Source organism: Aethalodelphis obliquidens, unplaced genomic scaffold (genome assembly GCF_003676395.1).
Source record: "Aethalodelphis obliquidens isolate GAN/ISIS:26980383/991018 unplaced genomic scaffold, ASM367639v1 scaffold1, whole genome shotgun sequence".
NCBI lineage: Eukaryota > Metazoa > Chordata > Mammalia > Artiodactyla > Delphinidae > Aethalodelphis > Aethalodelphis obliquidens.
The window spans coordinates 84,106,968-84,129,191 of record NW_020837945.1 but is presented as its reverse complement, the minus strand read 5'-3'; the positions used below and the strand labels follow the sequence as shown (position 1 = coordinate 84,129,191).

The 22,224-nt window shown below is 39.3% G+C and overlaps 1 long non-coding RNA gene across 3 annotated transcripts in view; it reads right to left on the bottom strand.

Moving 5' to 3' along the window:
- The window catches only part of LOC113622641 (uncharacterized), a 33,651-nt gene that overhangs the window by 7,089 nt on the left and 4,338 nt on the right, over positions 1-22,224 (bottom strand). For 2 of the 3 annotated variants that reach the window (XR_003433602.1, XR_003433601.1), the window contains exon 2: positions 19,861-19,976. This is a non-coding gene — a long non-coding RNA (uncharacterized LOC113622641). Of the gene's footprint in view, positions 1-7,579; positions 7,867-19,860; positions 19,977-22,224 lie in introns of those variants that run through there. The other variant, XR_003433600.1, reaches the window with a different exon arrangement.

The window sequence follows — 22,224 nt, the reverse complement described above, 5'->3', positions numbered from 1 at the left end:
GTGCTCCGCAACGGGAGAGGCCACAACAGTGAGAGGCCCGCGTACCACAAAAAAAAAAAAAAAAAAAAAAGTATGGAAAAATAGGTAACAAACAAGAAATTGGTAAATTGGAACAGTTTATTAACTTTGATAGTTACAATCGTAGAATCTAGTCAAGAGAAAAAATACCTCTGAAAAAAACTCATGAAGGAAGCAACACAATCACATGCTGGGTTGGGTGCCAAATCAGCTGATACTTCATTTCACTGAACAGGCTGAAAACTAAACAATCACTTCATGTTTGTGGAATATTTTATCACCGTTTACTAACTTCCAGAATGTATGTCAATATCAAATAAAGGTCAAGGAACCTGGAAAAGAATTGAGGACAGCTGGAATCAGGCATCAAGAAAGTGGTTCTTATATACAAAACAGAAACAGACTCACAGACTTAGAGAATGAGATTATGGTTACAAGAGGGGAAGGGGCTGGGGGGAGAGGGATAGATTGGTAGTTTGGGATTGACATGTACACACTGCTATATTTATTTATTTTTATTTATTTATTTTGGCTGCGTGTGTCTTCTTTGCAGTGTGCGGGCTTCTCTAGTTGTGGCCTGAAGGCTCCAGAGTGCAGGCAACCGGGCTTATTTGCCCAATGGCATGTGGGATCTTAGTTCCCCAACCAGGGATCGAACCCACATCCCCTGCATTGGAAGGCGGATTCTTAACCACTGGACCACCAGGGAAGTCCCCCACACGGCTATATTTAAAATAGGTAACCAACAAGGACCTACTGTATAGCACAGGAAACTCTGTTCAGTATTCTGTAATAACCTTAATGGGAAAAGAATTTGAAAAAGAATTGATACATATATATGTATAACTGGATCACTTTGCTATACACCTGAAACTAACACAACATTGTTAATCAACTATACTCCAATACAAAATAAAAATTATATATATAATTTTTTTAAATAAGAGAAATATTGTATATATGGTAGGAAGGCCACATTTTCTTGAGAGGTAAGTTTCTAAATCCTAAAATTCCTATGAGCTTCCAGCCTCCAACATGAGAACAAAATGCTCTAGGTAGTATTTTCCTGGTAGCTTCAAGGCAGCCTCACCCCCTGTAAACTGGGGTCCAGAATAAGATATATGAAGTACAGTTGCCCTAGTTGATCTTCACACCTATAACCAGAATCAGAAGTATCCAGGGACCCCACAGACAAGTGAGTTAATGCTTTATGCCACTGTTTTTTTTATAACGTTTGCTTTTTATTTATTTTTAAAATTTATTTATTTATTTATTATTTTTGGCTGCATTGGGTCTTTGTTGCTGTGTGTGGGCTTTCTCTAGTTGCGTTGAGTGGGGGCTACTCTTCGTTGCGGTGCACGGGCTTCTCATTGTGGTGGCTTCTCGTTGCGGAGCACAGGCTCTAGGCATGCGGGCTTCAGTAGTTGTGGCACACGGGCCCTAGAGCGCAAACTCAGTAGTTGTGGCGCGGGGGCTTACTTGCTCCGCGGCATGTAGGATATTCCCAAAACAGGGCACGAACCCGTGTCCCCTGCATTGGCAGGCGGATTCTTAACTACTGCGCCACCAGGGAAGCCCCTGTGCCACTAAGTTTATGAGTGATTTGTTATGTAGCATTATTGTAGCAATAGCTGTATTCAATTAATATAGAAGTTGAAGCTTAAAGTCTGAATGTAGGGTTTTATTATAAGACAACATAGAGAGGTCGTCAGATTTGAAGTCACAGAAGCTTTCGGCTGAACAGCAAAATGCAGCAAAAGTTTGAACAACAGGCAAGAAATGGAGATGTTGTGAGGAAAGTAGATTGGAGTTGAGATGTGCTGTTACATACATTAAATTATTTAAACCTCACTGCCAATGGAAGAGAGGTCCTTTCAGTCTACCATAAGGTATACAAGATGAATTCATGGAAAATTTCTCCAACTGTAGTTGGAAAAATCTGTACCAAATCCATGACAGAATTCTGGACATTTCTTCTCAGTGGTTATCTCCTGAGCACAGAGAGCAATTAGGAAAAACAAACAATACTAACAAAATCACCATTGCCATTTCTATCCATACATTTATGTGATATGCAGACAGGGAAAAGAAGGAACCTGGCTGTAGGTAGCTTCAGCTCAACCCAGGTTTCCAGTTCTGAAGAGATAATGCAGTAGCAACTCACCCATAAGACAATAAGGCGGTTCATCTTGTATATGGAATGATTTAAGATGCAATGTTTTTGATTCATTATAATTAGGATAAAAATTTTACATGAATTACTAAGAAAATATGTAAAATTTTATTGGAAATTAATGCTTGCTGTATAACAATGATTTTCAAATTTTTTCTCTTTCCCGTTCTGATAAATTTTTAAAAAACACAAAAATTGTGCATCTCTCTAACTTAAAATTGATATTAAAAATGTTTCTTATAACTCTAAAAAAAAAAGTGGTTCTTTATTGATTTCATAGAAACTCAAGGTTAGTGCTTCCACGTCTCTCTTTTTGTTTCGTTCTGTTTTCGTTTTCTTTTTTTTCCCCCACTTTTGTCTCCTTCTCCAGCAGTAAAAGCCAGTAGACCCATGTAGTTTGGAAGTAGTGTAAAGTGTTCAGGCAAAAAGACTTGAGTTTGAGTTTCTACTGGCTCTTGGGCTGGGGCGTTAACTCCTTCATCTTCATTTCTTCACAGGTAAAGGGAAAGAGTGCCAACCTCACAGAGTGAGGAGGAGGGAAATGGCAGCAAAGAAACCGGCACCTGACACAGAGCAGGCACATAATCAGTGATGTTCATTATTCTTTCCCCTTTAGAAAAAGGATGGTGAGAGAAGGAGTCTCTGTCTTGCAGCAGTGCTTCTCAAGCTTTAACATGCATTTGAAGCGCCTGGAGATGTTGTTAAAATGCATACTGTCCAGGCTGGGTCTGAGATGTTGCTGGTCCTCAAACCACACTTCGAGTAGTAAAGTTTTAGAGGTATAAAGAACATGGAAATGGTCAAAGGAGAAAGATTAATATGTAGGGAAATATACCAACATTTATAGGATGCATACTGCATGCCTAGAAATGTATACATAAATACATCTTTTTTTAATCCTCAAAATAATTGTGAGAAGTAGGTTTTATTACCATTTCACAGAGCAGGAAATTGAGCATCAGGTGCACTAGCTCAGAGATCTTTGTCATTCCAAAGTTCACATTCACCCTATACCTTGAGAGAGGACACAGGGTCTGACAGATCAGTAGAAGGAGATAAGGACAAATGAGTCTAAGTGGGAGAGAAGGACAAGTAGGTGTGGGCATCAGTGACCTGTAGAGGGAAAAATGAAGGGTCTCAGGGGATATGGGGGTGCATTTAACTGAGAGATAAGAGTGCAGGGACAGTAAGCCCTTCGCCCTCCCTCTTTCTCCCACACTCCTTCAAAAGCCAGAATAGCTACTGCTAAAGGTCCAACCCTTCACCTTTTCTGTCAAATCGTCATTGGCAAAGCACTAGTGCAGCTGTCACCTTCCATGCAGTGAAGGCGTGGATCTCTGCCAACTTCACCCCTCCAAGTTATTTCTATGGTTACCAAGATAAGAAAGAAAATGCACAGAGAAGGTCAAAAGGAGGACAGTCAGATACTGCACTTCTGAAGGGACTTTTTCAACCACTGAGTTTAGCAGAGAGTTCATATCTAATCTAAGTTTAATATTGCCTTAGGAAACAAGAGCTGGACCCAAAGGTATGAGTCCACGATTACAATGAGGTCTAACAGGTGACAATCATATGACAAGAAAAACATGGTGCCGTAAATGTCTTACTGTAAAGGCAGCAAATATTTCAGTGCTTAGGCTCCATAAACTGGACTTCATTTCAGGCAGACACCAAAAAAAATAACTATTTTTAATAATAAACTCTAGCCTTCATTTTGTTTCAAGATGACACACTTAACTGTTTTTAAGTTATCCTTCAGGAGGATACCAGTTTGGACTCAAATCAGTAATTTCTTCAAAAGTTTTCATGAAACCTACAATGAATGGTTCAATGCTAATAATTCATTGAATGTGTTTTATTACTACCAACTCCCTTCCTTGAGGTAAGAGAAGAATTGCATTGTATGAGTCCCCTTCCTTGTCTTCATGGATAAGATCTAGTTAATATGATCTCCCAGGGTAATCTTGATCAAGAAGTCAAAATACTACCAGGAAAGTGGTCAAGGGAAAAGCAGAACCAGCTTTATGGCAAGGGAAACCAACATGTATTTAGTACTGTTTACATACGTTAACTTTATTTAATCTTCACAAACCTGTGGACTAAGTTCTGATATGCCCATTTTACAGATGCTAGGACTGAGATTCAGGTGAATTAATTAACTTGCTCTTGGTCATACTGTTGGCAAGTGGCACAGTCAGGATTTCTTTTTTTTAAGCCAGTGCTCTTACAGAGGATGAGGATTGTGGTAGAAAGTGGTAATTTCCTCCCTGTATCAATTCCCCTCTTCTTCCTTAGCAGAATCCCAGTTTTTATCTGAGCACACTGGCACCTGGAATAAAAGACTATATTCCCCAACCTTTCTTACAGCCAGTTGTGACCATGTGCCTAAATTCTAGACAATGAGATATATGTAAAGATGTTAATGGTACTTTGGGAAAAAAATTTTTTAAATTGTAATATAGTTGATTTACAATGTTGTGGGGTTTTGGGGTTTTTTTTAAGATTTAATTTTATTTATTTTTGGCTTGGGTCTTTGTTGCTGCGCGCGGGCTTTCTCTAGTTGTGGCGAGCGGGGGCTACTCTTCGTTGCGGCGCACGGGCTTCTCACTGTGGTGGCTTCTCTTGTTGCGGAGCACGGGCTCTAGGCACATGGGCTTCAGTAGTTGTGGCTTGCGGGCTCTAGAGCACAGGCTCAGTAGTTGTGACACAAGAGCTTAGTTGCTCCGCGGCATGTGGGATCTTTCCGGACCAGAGATTGAACCTGTGTCCCCTGCATTGGCAGGTGGACTCTCAACCACTGCGCCACCAGGGGAGTCCCTACAATGTTGTGTTAATTTCTGCTGTACAGCAAAGTGATTCAGTTATATGTATATATTCTTTTTAAATATTATTTTGCATTATGGTTTATCACAGGATATTGAATATAGGTCCCTGTGCTATACAGTAGAACCTTGTTGTTTATCCATTCTTTTTTTTTTTAATAGCTCGTATTTTGTGGGGTGATAGGGATTTAATGTATTTACTATTTGAAGTGCTTAACATAAATGAGGGTAATTATTATTTTTTTATAAATGTATTTATTTTTATTTATTTATTTTTTGCTGTACTGGGTCTTCCTTGCAGTGTGCAGACTTCTTATTGCAGTGGCTTCTCTTGCTGTGAAGCACGGGCTCTAGGCACTTCAGTTGTTGTGGCTTCAGTTGTTGTGGCTTCAGCTGTTGTGGCTCATGGGCTCTAGAGCGCAGGCTCAGTAGTTGTGGTGCATGGGCTTAGTTGCTCTGTGGCACATGGGATCTTCCCGGACCAGGACTCAAACCCGTGTCCCCTGCATTGGCAGGCAGATTGTTAACCACTGTGCCACCAGGGAAGCCCTATCCATTCTATATATAATGTTTGCATTTGCTAACCCCAAACTCCCACTCCAACCCTCCCCCACTCCCTCTCCCCCTTGATGACCACAAGTCTGTTCTCTGTATCTATGAGTCTGTTCCTGTTTTGTTGATAAGTTCATTTGTGTCATATTTTAGATTCCACATGTAAGTGATACCATATGGTATTTGTCTTTCTCTTTCTGACTTACTTCACTTAGTATGATAATCTCTAGTTCCATCCATGTTGCTGCAAATGACATTATTTCATTCTTTTTTATGGCTGAGTAGTATTCCATTGTATGTACATACCACATCTTTATCCATTCATCTGTCAATGGGTATATTTAGCTTTTCTCCATGTCTTGGCTATTGTGAATAGTGCTGCTATGAACATAGGGGTGTGGGAAGTATTAATAACTATCTCTCCTGTGTGTGGTCAGCCTGCCTCATTGGCCCCCTCTTCTGAGTCCCTGGTTCTAAGTTCTCAGGCCACTCCCAATAGGACCAGACTTCAAATGTGAACTCCATCATAACTGAAATTAAAATTTTACCCTTCCCAAGTCCCAGCTCCATTCCTACCTCCTCCTCCTCTGGGGAATGATGCTCGTCTGTTACTCTGAGCTCCCCATGATGAAAAGTGAATCCCAGATGCCACATGAGCACCAAGAGCCACTATTCCTTTCTAGCTTCACTAAGACTGACCAGGGTTCATAGCTGGTCCTTTGTGCCTGGTTGTGCCTCCCTCCTGAACCTCTGTGAGATTGGAGCTCAGCTCTGAACCCCAGCAAGCTGGCCCATGGTATGCCTCACCACATCATAAACACACCTCTTGCTCTACAATTTTAGGCCCCAGAACATCCAGAGCTAGTGCTACCTGCTCTGCCCCTTCAAATCAGATCCCTGTGGCCACTGACACCCGCATGAAACAAACTGAACTTTATCACATGCCACTCCACCACCCTCAACAAGATATTAGCAAGCTGTTATGCCTTCCAGTGAACAAAAAGCCACTGTACATCCCAGTCAGTAAATCCCTGGACAGCGAGCCACAAGTCTGCCTCTGCTCAAAATGTTTCCTCCTTTCTTAGTGTAATCGTTCAAAATGCCATTTTGTAAAGGAAGGAGGGAGTGCAAGGGGCAGAAACCCTTTGATAATAATGAAAGATACCTAACCTCTCTTGATGTAAAATATATATAAAATTAGGTCAGTTTTTTTTTTTTTTGAGGGACACTCAGGTTACTTTCTGTTTTATTTTGTTCTGCTAATTTGTTTTAACCGCAGAAAAATATTTTTTTTTTAAATTAAGTTATTGGTAAGGATTAGGGTTTAGGGTATGGGTTAGGGTAGGGGTTAGGGTTAGGGTAGAGGTTAGGATTAGGGTTCAGGTTAGGGTTAGCGTTAGGGTAAGGGTTAGGGTATGGCAACGGGTTGGGGTTAGGGTGTGGGTTAGGGTACAGGTTAGGGTTATGGTACGGCTTAGGGTTAGGGTACGGTTTAGGGCACGGATTAGGGTTAAGGTACGGGTTTAGGCCAGTTTTAAATCACAGAAGTATGCCTAAAATCTGACCATTATTTTCTACTCACTAGTCAACAGATGTGAAAATCTATTCTAATGTCAAGATTCTATTTAGATCAAGAAAGTTACTAGGAGACACAAGTTGACAAAGGGTCTAATTTGAGAGCATTGTCTAAGTCACAGCATGCAATGTAGTGATTAAATTTGGTTTTGATTGAGCAAATAGGCATAAAGGGGCTGCTTATAAGGTAACATTAGTCTCGTTAATGTCAAGGAAGATCAAGCTCTTAAAAATGAGTTCCCAGGGGCTTCCCTGGTGGCGCAGTGGTTGAGAGTCCGCGTGCCGATGTGGGGGACATGGGTTCGTGCCCCGGTCCAGGAGGATCCTACATGCCACGGAGCGGCTGGGCCCATGAGCCAGGGCCGCTGAGTCTGCACGTCTGGAATCTGTGCTCCACAACGGGAGAGGCCACAACAGTGAGAGGCCCGCGTATCACCAAAAAAAAAAAAAGAGTTCCCAGGGATGGTTCATAAGGAAAAATAATCTAAGGAAGGGAGAAAAGTAGGAGAGCTTATTGTTAATTATTTTAAACAATTTCAAATTCCTTAATTGCATTTGCGTGTGGAAAACCCATAGGGAAATGAATCATTCTCCATCTGTAGGTCTGGAGTCAGAGGCTGACATTGTTGATCTGGAGTTTATAAGAGATAAAGGGAAGTGACTGCATTTTGGACATGCGTAATTTCACTCAGCATAATGTTGCTCTGAAACCCATCTTCCAGGACTCTGTAAAAGACAGAAAGAAAAATGGAATTGCCTAGGAAAACATGAGTTCCTCCCAGGTATTAAGGTAGCTTTCCTAAGTATGGAAGGTCAATCAACAAGAAAAAAAAAATAGGACCAGGATTCCTTTTGTGTTGATGTAATGTGGAGCTTGCCTTAAGTGAAGGTCTGAAAGGAAAATCAGTCTGTGATGACCTACCACAATACATTTTTTAACTATTAAAACTATTATTCTGCACTCCCATTTACCACTGCAACAAAAAGAATAAAATACCTGGGAATAAACCTACCTAAGGAGACAAAAGACCTGTATGCAGAAAACTATAAGACATTGATGAAAGAAATTAAAGATGATACAGATGGAGAGATATACCATGTTCTTGGATTGGAAGAATCAATGTTGTGAAAATGACTATACTACCCAAAGCAATCTACAGATTCAATGCAATCCCTATCAAATTACCAATGTCATTTTTCATAGAACTAGAACCAAAAATTTCACAATTTGTATGCAAATACAAAAGACCCCGAATAGGCAAAGCAATCTTGAGAAAGAAAAACGGAGCTGGAAGAATCAGGCTCCCTGACTTCAGATTATACTACAAAGCTACAGTAATCAAGACAGTATGGTACTGGCACAAAAACAGAAAGATAGATCAATGGAACAGGATAGAAAGCCCAGAGATAAACCCACGCACATATGGTCACCTTATCTTTCATAAAGGAGGCAAGAGTATACAATGGAGAAAAGACAGCCTCTTCAATAAGTGGTGCTGGGAAAACTAGACAGCTACATATAAAAGAATGAAATTAGAACACTCCCTAACACCATACACAAAAATAAACTCAAAATGGATTAGAGACCTAAATGTAAGACTGGACACTATAAAACTCTTAGAGGAAAACATAGGAAGAACACTCTTTGACATAAATCACAGCAAGATCCTTTTTGACCCACCTCCTAGAGGAATGGAAATAAAACAAAAATAAACAACTGGGACCTAATGAAGCTTAAAAGCAAAGGAAACCATAAACAAGACGAAAAGACAACCCTCAGAACGGGAGAAAATATTTGCAAATGAAGCGACTGACAAAGGATTAACCTCCAAAATTTACAAGAGCTCATGCAACTCAATATCAAAAAAACAAACAACCGAATCCAAAAATGGGCAGAAGACCTAATTAGACATTTCTCCAAAGATGATATACAGATTGCCAACAAACACATGAAAGAATGCTTAACATCACTAATCGTTAGAGAAATGCAAATCAAAACTACAATGAGGTATCACCTCACACCAGTCAAAATGGCCATCATCAAAAAATCCACAAACAATAAATGCTGGAGAGGGTGTGGAGAAAAGAGAACCCTCTTGCACTGTTGATGGGAATGTAAATTGATACAGCCACTATGGAGAACAGTATGGAGGTTCCTTAAAATACTAAAAGTAGAACTACCATACAACCCAGCAATCCCACTACTGGGCATATACCCTGAGAAAACCGTAATTCAAAAAGAGTCATGTACCACAATGTTCATTGCAGCTCTATTTACAATAACCAGGACGATGGACAACCTAAGTGTCCATCAACAGATGAATGGATGAAGAAGATGTGGCACATATATACAATGGAATATTAGTCAGCCATAAAAAGAAAGGAAATTAAGTTATTTTTAGTGAGGTGGGTGGACCTAGAGTCTGTCATACAGAGTGATGTAAGTCAGAAAGAGGAAAACAAACAATGTATGCTAACACATATATATGGAATCTAAAAAAAAAAAAAGTTTCTGAAGAACCTAGGGGCAGGACAGGTATAAAGACGCAGATGTAGAGAATGGACTTGAGGACACGGGGAGGGGGAAGGGTAAGCTGTGACAAAGTGAGAGAGTGGCATGGACATATATACACTACCAAATGTAAAATAGATGGCTAGTGGGAAGCAGCTGCATAGCACATGGAGATCAGCTCGGTTTTTTGCGACCACTTAGAGGGGTGGGATAAGGAGGGTGGGAGGGAGACATGAGCGTGAGGATGTGGGGATATACGTATGCATAGAGCTATTTCACTTTGTTATACAGCAGAAACTAACACAACATTGTAAAGCAATTATACTCCAATAAAGATGTAAAAAAAAAAAAAAAACTGTTATTCTGTATGTCTTCCTGACTCTCCTGGAGATTAGACACTACTTCTTTGTACCGATTGCAGTTGGGTCATGCCTCCAATACAGCAGGTATCATGATATTATAATGGCTTTAGCTTATCTGGCTGAAACTAAGATTGTCAGCTACTTAGAGTCAGGGACTATTTTTTCTGTGGTTTTTCAGTGCCTAGCATGGGGCCTGCCAATATGTATTGAATTCATTAATAATTTTATTCCATAAAGTAGTAGTATAATACCAATATAAGGTCAACATTTCTATCAGTAGAATGATTTAGAAATAGATTTAGTGATGACAACTAAAACTTGTTTCCTTTGGTCTTTTCTCTAAGATGGGATCAAATACAGCAGGTAGGATCATCTGTTTATGACTTTTAGAAGCACATTTTTTCAGGAATATGATTCATGGGAAAGAAAGGCCACTTTCATATAAAATTACTGTGTCAGTGTGCAAAATTTAGTGGTAATTTAAACACTGCTTCTTTGAAATATATTTGCATTAGTGAGGCTTCTCCAGAGAAACAGAACTAAATATATACATAGAAAGAAAGAAAGATTTATTATAAGGAATTGGCTCATGTGATTATGGATACTGGCACGTCCAAGTCTACAGTGTGGGCCTACAGGCAGAGACCCAGGAGAGCTGACTGTGCAGATAAAATCCAAAGGCAGTCTGCTAGAGAAATACCTCTGATCTGGAGGAAGGTCAGTCTTTTTGCTCCATTCAGGCCTTCAACTGGTTGGATGAGGCCCACTCACATTATGGAGGGCAATCCGATTACCAATGAAAATGTTAATCTCATCCAAAAACACCTTTGCAAAAACACCCAGAACAATATTTGACCAGATATCTGGTCACCCTATGACCTAATCAAGTTAATATATAAAATTAACTATCATAACATTCATGTGGCAGATGGCAGTGTCTATATAGGCCTGTTCACTGTATATCTCTCTGCACAATGAAAGTTTGGAGTAAATCTCGATTCAGTAGACTACAGCTAGTTTTGTGTGACTGTGCTTGGTGTGGGCTTTTTTTTTTTTTGCGGTACGCGGGCCTGTCACTGCTGTGGCCTCTCCCGTTGCGGAGCACAGGCTCCGGACGCACAGGCTCAGCGGCCATGGCCCACGGGCCCAGCCGCTCCGCGGCATGTGGGATCTTCCCGGACCGGGGCACGAACCCGTGTCCCCTGCATCGGCAGGCGGACTCTCAACCACTGCGCCACTAGAGAAGCCCTTGGTGTGGGCTTTTGCTTCACAGAGACCTGGGTTCCAGGCCCTTCTACTACCCATATGATACTGAGCAAGTTATATAAAGTTTGCACATTTCAGTTTTTTAATTTGTATTTTAGGAATAATAATAATATCTACTTCATGGAGTCATTGTGAGGGTTAAAATTAAATGCATGTAAAGCACTTAGCTAGTACTGGGCACACAGTAAGAAGTCAATAAATGTTAATGATTGTTATAATTATTTCCACATGATTTTCTCCCCATTTAGCTGGTCAATTTCTCAAGACAAAGAATTTATTTTTAACCTGTCTCAATCACCCTCTATGCATAATCCATCATGTGCCTCTGATAAGTACTTGTGGGTTTAATTGGTCTCAGATTCTATGACTTTCCTTTTATGATGAGAATGCCAGGGGCAAGAATACATTTTAATAGCAGAATTTGAGGATTTCTCTGGTGGTCCAGTGGTTAAGAATCCATCTTGCAATTCAGGGACGCCGGTTCGATCCCTGGTTAGGGGAACTAAGATCCCGCATGCCACGGCGCAACTAAGCCCACGTGCCACAACTAGAGAGCCTGCGTGCCACAACTACAGAGCCCATGTGCTCTGGAGCCCATGCACCACAACTAGAGAGAAGCCTGCACACCACAATGAAAGATCCCACGTGCTGCAACTAAGACCCAACGCAGCCTAAAAAAAAAACTTAATAGCAGAATTTCTGTTTGTGTTTTTTTAAAGAACAAATGTGGCAAATAGTTCCTATGGTATTGAAGTAGTGGGAGAAGCTAGACAAAATCCGTGAAGCAGAAATAAGCTCTAAATAGGCTCTGGTGAAAAAAGATAAGTTCCTTCAAAGGAATAAATAAATTTGTAAATGGAAAGGTCTGGAGCACATGTGCAACATTCTGTGGGCTTCAGTTGCATAACAAAATTGATGTGAATTCTATCTGAAGAAACTCCAGATTGTTCTGAAGCAAATTCAAGATATCATATCATTCATTCTATATATAGTTCAATATTGCATCATTTTTTTAAGGACTTCCCTTTTTAAAAAGCTACAATACTATCCTCTCCAAAGTCAGGAAAAATTCCTTAATACTACTAATACCCAGTGTTCACATTTTCCTTACTGTAATTGTAAAAACTTTTTCTTAAAACAGTTTGTTCAAATCTAGGTACCAACAAGGTCCATAGGTTGTTATTGATTGATATATATTTTGAGGGCTTTTTTCTTTAATCTATAAGTTTCCACTGGATCTCTCTCTTTTTAAAAAGCTTGGAATTTTATTGTTGAAGAAAAAGGTTGTAGTCCTGCAGAAGTCCTCACTGTCCAGATTTTGCTGACTGAATATCCATGGACTCATTAAACATATTTCCAGCAGTGTATCTGAGACTTGATCATATTTAGCTTTTTTGGTTTTTGGTGGAGGACAAAACCACCTCATAGATGTTTATAAACTTCCATCAGAAGGTACATGTCTGGTTGTCTTCTTGGGATGCAAGTAGCCTTTGTTGAGCAATACCTATATAGTGATACTCTATGATTTCTTCCTAATTTATTGGCTATAATAGTATAAAAGAGAAACTTCCCTCATAACTATTAGGTTATTCTGAGGTACAGGTCATAATAGTATCCTTGACTATTGAAATTGTGCTTTCATTAAGATTTTAGTACTTATATTTTATGTTTGACATTATATTGCAGAATCAATCCTTTCTCACCACTGTCCGCTGCTGGACTGTGTCAGTAGTCTCTGTACTACACATTTATATCATAAAATAGATGCTCATTTTTCAGTTATGATTGATGAAGGAATGTCGTACCTAGTTTGCAAAAATGATCAACCAAAATTTTAATTTATACCCCAATGTTGATTTTTTTACTCTGTACCAATGTCTTATTATTATGGATAAAGAGGTAATGAATGTATTCATGTACATACCTTTTTATTTCTTTTGAATTATTTGTGATAAATTCCTCATGGAACAAAGGACTCGATTATATTTACGTCTATTGTTCTTTGTTGCCATATTCCTTTCCAAAAGGATAGTATTAATTTACAGTGCCATCAAGAATGAGTACATAATTTCACTTCAACACTGACAATTGTTATAATAAAAAGATATACTTTGCTATTTCAGTAGATGTAAACTGTTATTTTAAAGTTGCTTTCACTTGCATTCTTTGGATGGATTACTATCAAGGATGAACATTTTTTTGCCCATGAATTTGTATACTAACTATGTTCCTTGGGTAGAAGAGAGATTTTTCTTGAACTATTAAAAGGCATGTCTGGACAACATAACTACATAATGGGAGCACAGAATTTCAGAATCTGGTGAAGTCTCAGTTTTCATAAATTGGCTTACTAGGAGTGGATATAAATGTTTCTGTTTTTAATTTCGTTTTCTGTGATGGGAGCAGAGGATACTGTCTTAGGAAGGAAGATTCCCAGAGGGTTTGAATATATGATAACATTTCCTCCCATTTTTTTTCTGTTGGAAAACCCAGTGGATTTAACAACCAGTCCTTTGGCCATCCAGTTACAAGTCAATGTACTGACTGCTCCGCTGGGAAGATGACTTTCCAAGCCAAACAGTGGCTCTGGCCTCATCCACAGAAGCAAGCAAGAAGAGGCCGCGGCGCAGGAGAAAGCATTTACAGAGTAGCTACCTAGACCTAGCTGTAGGCTAGACCAGGTGTACTAGTCAGGGTTCTCAGCTTCAAGCCACCAAATTGACTTGAGCTGATTTAAAACTGACAAGGATTTTTGCTTATCCATTTTGAACAGTGTACTGGCCTTGGCAATTTTCTTAACCCATAGAGACACAGACACAATGAGAGAATGCCCAGTTGACAATGATGTTGTATCTCCCATGGATTTTACTTCTAGGAAATTTTTTTAAATGTTTTTAACTGATTTTACTTCTACTTAATCTCCAAACAGTAGAATACACAATGACTTCTAGGAAATTTAATCAATTGTTTTCCTTAGTATACAATAGAGTTTTCTTTCTTTAATCGGCACCTTAGTGCCCAATTAAATAATAAGCCTGCTAATTAAAAAAGTAATAATAACATGGAATTAGCTTTCAAAAACTAGTGAACTTATCAGAAGATTAGGAAACCCTAACTTTAAACCTAGCTTGTTAATGATGCACTCTCCATGCTATTTCTTCCATTTCTGAAACTAACGTAAAACTGGAAATGAAGTCAAAATAATTAATAGCTAAAAGTTTAGTAATCACTCACAAGTAGTAGTACATGCCATAAGGAGAGACTCTTGAAGAATGAGAAATAAGATTGCCCTCTGGGTTTTAAAACAAAGATCAACACTGAGATGCACCTTAAAGAAACAAAATAGCCTGCTACCTAATTAATAGAGTAAAGGTAAGAATGGTAGTGAGACTTGGTCTGCCCCCAAAATATAGGAAAATGAGATTCACAGTGTAAACATTGACAGAGTCCAGTCAATTTGTGTCTTGAGGAAAGAAAACCCAGCCAGCTTCTACTTAGTATCTGGTCTGCCTGGTAGGTATTTTCTTAGAGCAGAAATGCATGCATTGGGCTGTCTGAACATAATGCCATTAAATATGTCTCTCATAAATACCTACTCTTCAAGGTATATTCTGATTGTTTGGTTTCTTATGGGGTTTCCATTCAGAGAATGAGAGGAAGAAAACTTAAACAATGGTCTCCCCAATCCCTGAAGGTTTTACTTCTCATTGTAAATTAATAAAGTACCTTTCTGATCTCATATATCAGTCTTTTGGGAGGTTTGCTAAATTGAACATCCCCAGTCTGATCAACTTCAAAATATTGATGAAATGTTTTCTAATCTGGAACATTTGGAGAAGACGCTAGGGAACAGTTAAATTCTCCAAGTCTTCCCCAGGTAATCTCCTCTGCATTTATAAATGTCAAACAAACCTTTTCTATTCTAAATTGTCTACACCCTTACTAGTGAGCACAGTGCACTCCAGGTCAGTTACAGAATATAAACAGAATGGTGGATGCACAGGGATGACATCCAGAAGTTAACTTCCTTTTCTGTCTTCAGGTGAAACAGGCCTCACTTGCCCCACCTCCCTTGATCTGTGTGGTAGCAAATACAGCTCCTAGCACATAGTAGGCCCTCACTTAATATATGTTGAAATGATGGCTGCTCTTGTGCATGTTTGACGGTCTCTCACAAAGGACAAGGAGGCAACTCGGCATCTGGGAGTATTTTCGTGACTGTGTATGACTGGACAATTTAGTCTTAAGAGTATGGCCCTAAAGACAGCAGAACTTCCCACAACTTGGGTGACTTCTTTTTTTTTTTTTTAATAGATACTTCTCAGGTTCCCAGGGGGAAAAAACAATGCAAAGAAATGAGGATCATACAATCATCACCAGTTCTGGGCCTCTCTGGGGTACTTGCTAGTGATTCAGTCCTCCGCTTCCAAGTCCCTTCTGCCTTCCATCAGGGTCCCAGGGGATTCCCAGCCCACTTGCTCCAGGCCTCAGCAACCACAATAGCTCCTAATTTGGCTGCCCCTCCACTAATTCTGATCTCTCTGCATGGAATGGTGAGGAATAGCTCCAGCTTCAGGTGTGTTCCTACCACTCTCTGAGCTCAGATCCTTGCCTGCAGCCACCTTGAACCTGTGAAAAGGTGACCGTGGGGCAGGCTGCATCCCTTCCTAAATGCTAATGTAAGTCCCAGGATTAACTATCACCAGAGAGCTGTGTGGCCACACACAGCCTTAGAGCCACAGGTGTTGCTCAGAACCCAGGAGAGAGAACAGGCAGGTACCTCATCCCTGCTGCTGCTTTGGGATGAGGTTGCTTAGTGCTGCTGCAGGCTGACACCTCCACTGGTCCCATGGGGTTCAGATAGAGCCAAAAGTCCCACTGCAAACTTGAATGGACCAGGAAGCAGAAATGCATGAACATTTCTGCTGTCCCAAAAAAAGAGCCAGACTAGGACCTCAGCTAAGAAAATTTCCTGGCCCTGACCTGGATGCCACACATATATATCTTCCAAAGGTCTTCCTAATGCTACATATGGATAACATGTACTGCTTCTCTCACCACATCCAGGGAATTTCTGCTTTTCCCCTAATCAAATTTTCCTGCTTTGGCACAGGGGTGAGGGATATCCAATCCTGGGAGGCCTACTGCATTTTGTTAAATAAAAGTGAACTTTGTAGTTGGCAGATTTGTTGATTCACATGTGGGTGCTAAGCAACAGCCTTTAAAAGATACATAGCACTGTAATAATAGCATTTGCATTTCCTTTACTATTAAGGATGGTGTTGGGTAATGACCTAGACATTTAGGTTGCTAAACTGGAGGCTAGCTTTTTATCAGAAGTGGAGAGAAAGACATAGTAGATGAGGCACAAAAGTAGAGAAGCAAAATATAATGCCAAAAGTTTTCAACATTTGGTATTTGGATTTTGGGCATTAAAATTATATAAAAGTAAACACAGTTTAAAAGTATATAAAATGTTACTTTTGTAACTTAAGATTCTTGGTTGGGCTGAATACCAAAGTGTGTGAATTAAATTGGATGCAGTGGATTAAAAAGTCAATCAGGGCCAAGCAAATAGTGTATAATCACAGCTTTTCTAGCTACTAAATGATTACTGTACTCATGTTGTAGATTGTGGGAAATAACATGAAAACTAGTGAACGATTTTAAGAAAAACAAAGAATAAATCCAAAGAAATTTTTTATAATCTGGGGATACACCTAGTTTGTCAAATAGTGCAAAAGAAAATTAAATTTATAAATATAATTGTATCTGACAAATTCCTGACTGTAAATCCAGAGAAGGCACAATATAAAGGAAGTGATAAAATAATCGAATCAATTCTAGCATCCTTGAAGCAACCTGAATATTGATTAACTGTTATTGATAATTTAAAATCCAATGGTGTATTTTTTCATATCTGGGAGTTTATATTAAAGATAAATCATATTTTTGGATGAATTAGCAAGGAGGTAATGATCTTTCCTTAATGAAATACATCAGCTCACATCTTGAGTCTTCTGAAAGCTTTCTTAGACTACACAGTTTAACATTTCCTCAGACTGTGGTCATACAAAATGAAATAGCTATCTTAAAATCATCTGCTTATTTTTCCTGAAGTAGACATTCAAAACAGGATAATTTAGTGGATTCGAGGTTTGTGGGCTTTGAGCCTCAGCTGTGTCTTGGCATTCAACCTTAAATCAGTTAATTACCAAACTGTCATCTCATTTTACAATGACCTTAAAGTCTCCAGTGAACAGTTAGTGCTCTAGTGGTTTGGAATGTTGGTGAGATGAAGTGAAATTCTATTGAACTTACCTACATGTAAAACCAACATTATTTTCCTCTTAGCTTTGTTTCAGGTACAATAGTAAAAGTCAGCAAATTATTTTCTTTACCACGTAAGGTAGCGGTCCTCACCATTGCTATGAGGGAAGTGTGTCCAAGGGCATCAACCACCTAAGGAAGCCCAGGGCCAGAACTGAGGGTCTTACTTTCAGTTTTGATTCACTTTTTCCCCCACATTTTGATGGTAAGTTCAAAGCTAATTTGCATTACCGCTGAATCAGTATTATACCATGAGTTCTGTTTTAGCCTTAAAGGGGTTTTTCCACTCAAGTAATCCTGAGAGAACAAAGGTTGCTATCACATAAAATTCTTTTAAAATAGAAAACCGTTGAAAACTGTACACACAGTAATCAGATTGTACACCATTATTAAATATACAGTGTGATACATAATTTTCTGGCTTCTGTTGATTCACTGGCTTTCAAAGACCTCACTCTCTGAATAAGGAAATAAAGGTAATTGCTTGCAGAGAAGGAAACTGAAACTAATTGGGGTTACAGAGAAGAAAGATAGGTGAGAGCAAGATGTTGAAGATCTTCTCTTATCCACAGAGATGATATTGTTGGAGAAAAAATATATACAAAGGAGTAACAGACTTTGAGCCCCTCGGCACTGTATATTCACAAAAGATGTCTTTTACTCCACAATTATTTTCTCTGAGCACCGTATTGAGGAGATGTCCCCATTTATTAATAATTAAATTTGTTATAAGAAAGCTTCTCTATTAGTTACAAGAATGTATAGTGTTAAATAGTGTGCTTATTGCATCACAGTTAAACTGCATCTTTCTATAAGTAGCCACATTTAATCTAATTAAGCATATTTAGAAATTCGAGACAGGTGAATAAAGAGGAATTAAAGAGCAGGCTGTATTTGCTCACTTCTGGTAATTATTATTAATTATCGATAATATTAAATAAATAGTAAACTATTTAAATAAATAGTAAAATTAATAAGCATCAAAGTTATATTAAAACTGGTGATCAATAGCAGCAAGTGCCCCACTTTGAAGAACACAAGTACTTTCTGTCATTCTCCCAAGTTGGATTCAGTGATGCATCTTTTTGGACTCTGACCCAAGGGGCAGGGAGAGGCCCAAAACTGGGATTCTGGGAAAGGGCAGACAGGGCAAGAGGAAGAAGGGAAATCCAGGAAAAAGAGACTCCCAGGTTCCAACCGGAGACAAATGCCACCTGTATGTTCTACAAAGAGCCCCTATGAGAACTATTAAAGACTCTGAGACATTCATGTGTCCATGATCCAGCCTCAAAGAAGAAGAGGTTCTTTCTGGTACTGGACCAGCACACCCACCCTGATGCTGAGGAACATGAGAGCATGTTTAGGGGTCAGTAGTGGAGTTTTCATTTTAGGGAAGATAATGGGGACAATATCGAAACTACAAATGAAGTACTGTATCAGAGTTTAAATAGCAACTTGATAAAACGCAACAGATGGAGCTAAAACCGATGGATGCAACCTAAAAACTGGTATCTCTCCCAATATACTATTTAATTAATTAACACAGGAGAAAAGTTGCATTTTCTTGTCTGGCATATCAAAACAATTCAGTAAAGTAAAAACAAGATGCCATTCAGAATTCTAATGCAACCTTGTGGAGCACTTATATTCTTTAAAGCTGTCATTAATTACTGAGTTGGACTAAGGCCTATTCATAAGAATTCACATGCAGTATTATATTATTCAAGGTTAAATTAGATTTACATCTTTCTGTAAAGATACATTAATAAAAACAACATATAATAATACAGAGGAAAACATACACATATGTGCGTGTTTGAAAAGTTGTTTACTTTCCTATTGAGATTGTGAGGGGATTTTTTTCCTCTTTTTTTCCACAGGACAGTGGAAAGCCACAGAGTGATGCATCTAACAGTAATCTCCCCTTTGTTTACAATGATAATATTGATCTGCCATTATATGACTGAATTGAATTTCTGGTCATGCTGGTGAATTCACTGAACTACCTGTTCTCTCCTGTCCTGTTTTGGGGCTGGAAATGCAAGCTATGGTCATGAGATAAAGTTTTCTTCTGTGTAAAGCTAACAACCACCTCTGAAGGTTGAGGCTATGACTTTACACTCATCAATAACTGGATAAAAATCGAATGAGCTAAGTAATAAAACATGTACCCATCACCTCCCCATCTCCTCCCCTCTTGGCACATAGATACACACATACATGCATAAATACACATACACACTGACAAACCTTATCAGCCCTGCCTTGTGTAAATGAGGTGCAGTCTCCTTTTCTGCAGACAGGATGTTTCTTCATGCAAGGTCACTGAATATGTATACGATGATTGGCAAGAAGCATTGCTCCATCTAAAAAAGTTACCACGTCCCAGTTGAAACTTCGAGGATCTGGTCAGTGAACAAGCAGGTCTGAAGTTGGAGGTGACAGAACTACGAAATTTTTAAATTTTATCTTCTTACAGACCTTCTTTACTCTATGTACCAGTAATTTCTGAATACTTTCACATATAATGCTTTTATTATATTTAAGATGACAGACATAAAATTGTGTTACTTTAATAACTTCATTCTAAGATGGTGCCCAGGCCTTAAACTATGAACTCCCTGAGTGCAAGGTGTGTGGGAATGTTAGCCCAGGCACCTAGCACAATGACTAGCATTTGCTTAATGTTCAAAAAACATTTGTTAAATAACTGAATGGTGGCAGAAGAGGTGAGGGTGGAAGGAAAGAGGTAGAATGTAGCATCTGGGCCAGAATAGGAAAGTCCTTAGTAAGATTTTATGAATGGGTCTTATAAAACTATCAATGATATATTGACTGTAATGACAGATTTATGATGTATTTGACTAGGAATTATCTAGAGGAAATGAATTACCAGAACAGTAACATTAGTCTATAAAGTCTTTGAGGAAATCACTACTGTAGAAGACAATACCTCTTATTTCATTTGTCTTTCTCACCTAGTAAGTCATCATCTTCTTTTATCCCTTTTTGACTCATAAAAGTCCAATTCACCACTCTAGAAGATTCCCTGATTTCTTCATTAGTCACTTAAAAGTTGTTTACATTTTACAAAATAGCTGGTCAAACAAATACTTGAGCTCTTGAGCTACACAAACTGAGACCCTGACCTACAGAAGAATACAGTGTCATAGGGAAGACAGACATTAAAGAGATTTCTGCAAGCAATTACATGACTACCAGTGTGTACAGTACTTGGAGAGGTATGGGACACTGGGAACGCTTAATGGGGAGAGTGCAAAATTACCTGGACGGCTGACTCAGCACTTGTTTGGGGCACCAGCAGAGGCTCAAGAAAAAAAAAAAAGAGAGAGAGAGAGAGAATAGGGCAGCATGTATGAGACAGAGACAGAGGGGGATAATTTGAATCAGAAGAAAATCTAAAAAGAAGTTATTCAGGATATGTATACATTTTGCTGTATGTTATTTCAAAAAAAATGGTAAATGTTTCACACTTTTGTGTGTGTGTTTGAATTCATATTTAGTTGGGGGCTGGCAGCCACTGAGATCTTTTAAGTGCGTAGGATTTATAAATGTCTTAACACAGCTCTACAAGGGGACCTGACCTTCTCTGAAGGGTAACTTTTAAGCTGAGACTTAAATGATGAAGAAGAATTGTAACAGGGAAGAGCCAAACCTGACTACATGTTGGATCTGTTTCTTTTACCTTAACCTTTGCTTTCCGCTGCTTTTGTTCACTAAAAGGATACTGTCTATACATAATGGCCTGCCTCGGGGAACCCTGCCCCTCTGCCTGAATGTTAAACCAAAGTGCCTTTGTTCAGGCAAACATCCGGACCCTCTCCAACTGTGGATGGCTACAAGAAAGAAGAAATGAACACATCCCCTCCCCGAGGCTGGCCATTCCAGGTGATATTTGCAAAACTTATGGCCTTTTTACTTTACTTCCTCATCTCCTCCCATTCTCTGTGCTATAAAAGAAACTGGCATCCAAACTCCGATAAGATGGTTATTTTGAGACTTTAGTCTGCCATCTCGGTCTGCGGGCTTTATGAATAAAGTCGTATTCCTTGCCTCAGCACCTCGTCTCTGATTCACTGGCAGCTTGGACTCGGTAACAGAATTAGTCAAGTAAGACGGTAGAGGATATCAGAAGAGATTTCCAAACGGAGGTACATGCTGCATGTGAAATGACCCACAAGCGGCTGAGACCACAGCCTCATTCATCTCTTTCCTCTCCTCTGTAGGGAGTCGCTTCCGAAGGCTGACTCATCCAGATCTTGTCATATATGTACAACAAATGGCTGTCTTGCTGTGAGAGCCATGTCAGGATATTAACCACAGGCAAGTGGGCAATCACAGTAACATAGATACAGAGTTCATTTTGGTACAGCTTTATTTATGTAAGAGAAAATTTTCTGGGGCTTCCATGGTGGTGCAGTGGTTAAGAATCCACCTGCCAATGCAGGAGACACGGGTTTGAGCCCTGGTCCGGGAAGATCCCACATGCCGCGGAGCAACTAAGCCCGTGCACCAAAACTACTGAGCCTGTGTTCTAGAGCCCGCGAGCCACAGCTACTGAGCCTGCATGCCACAACTACTGAAGCCCATGTG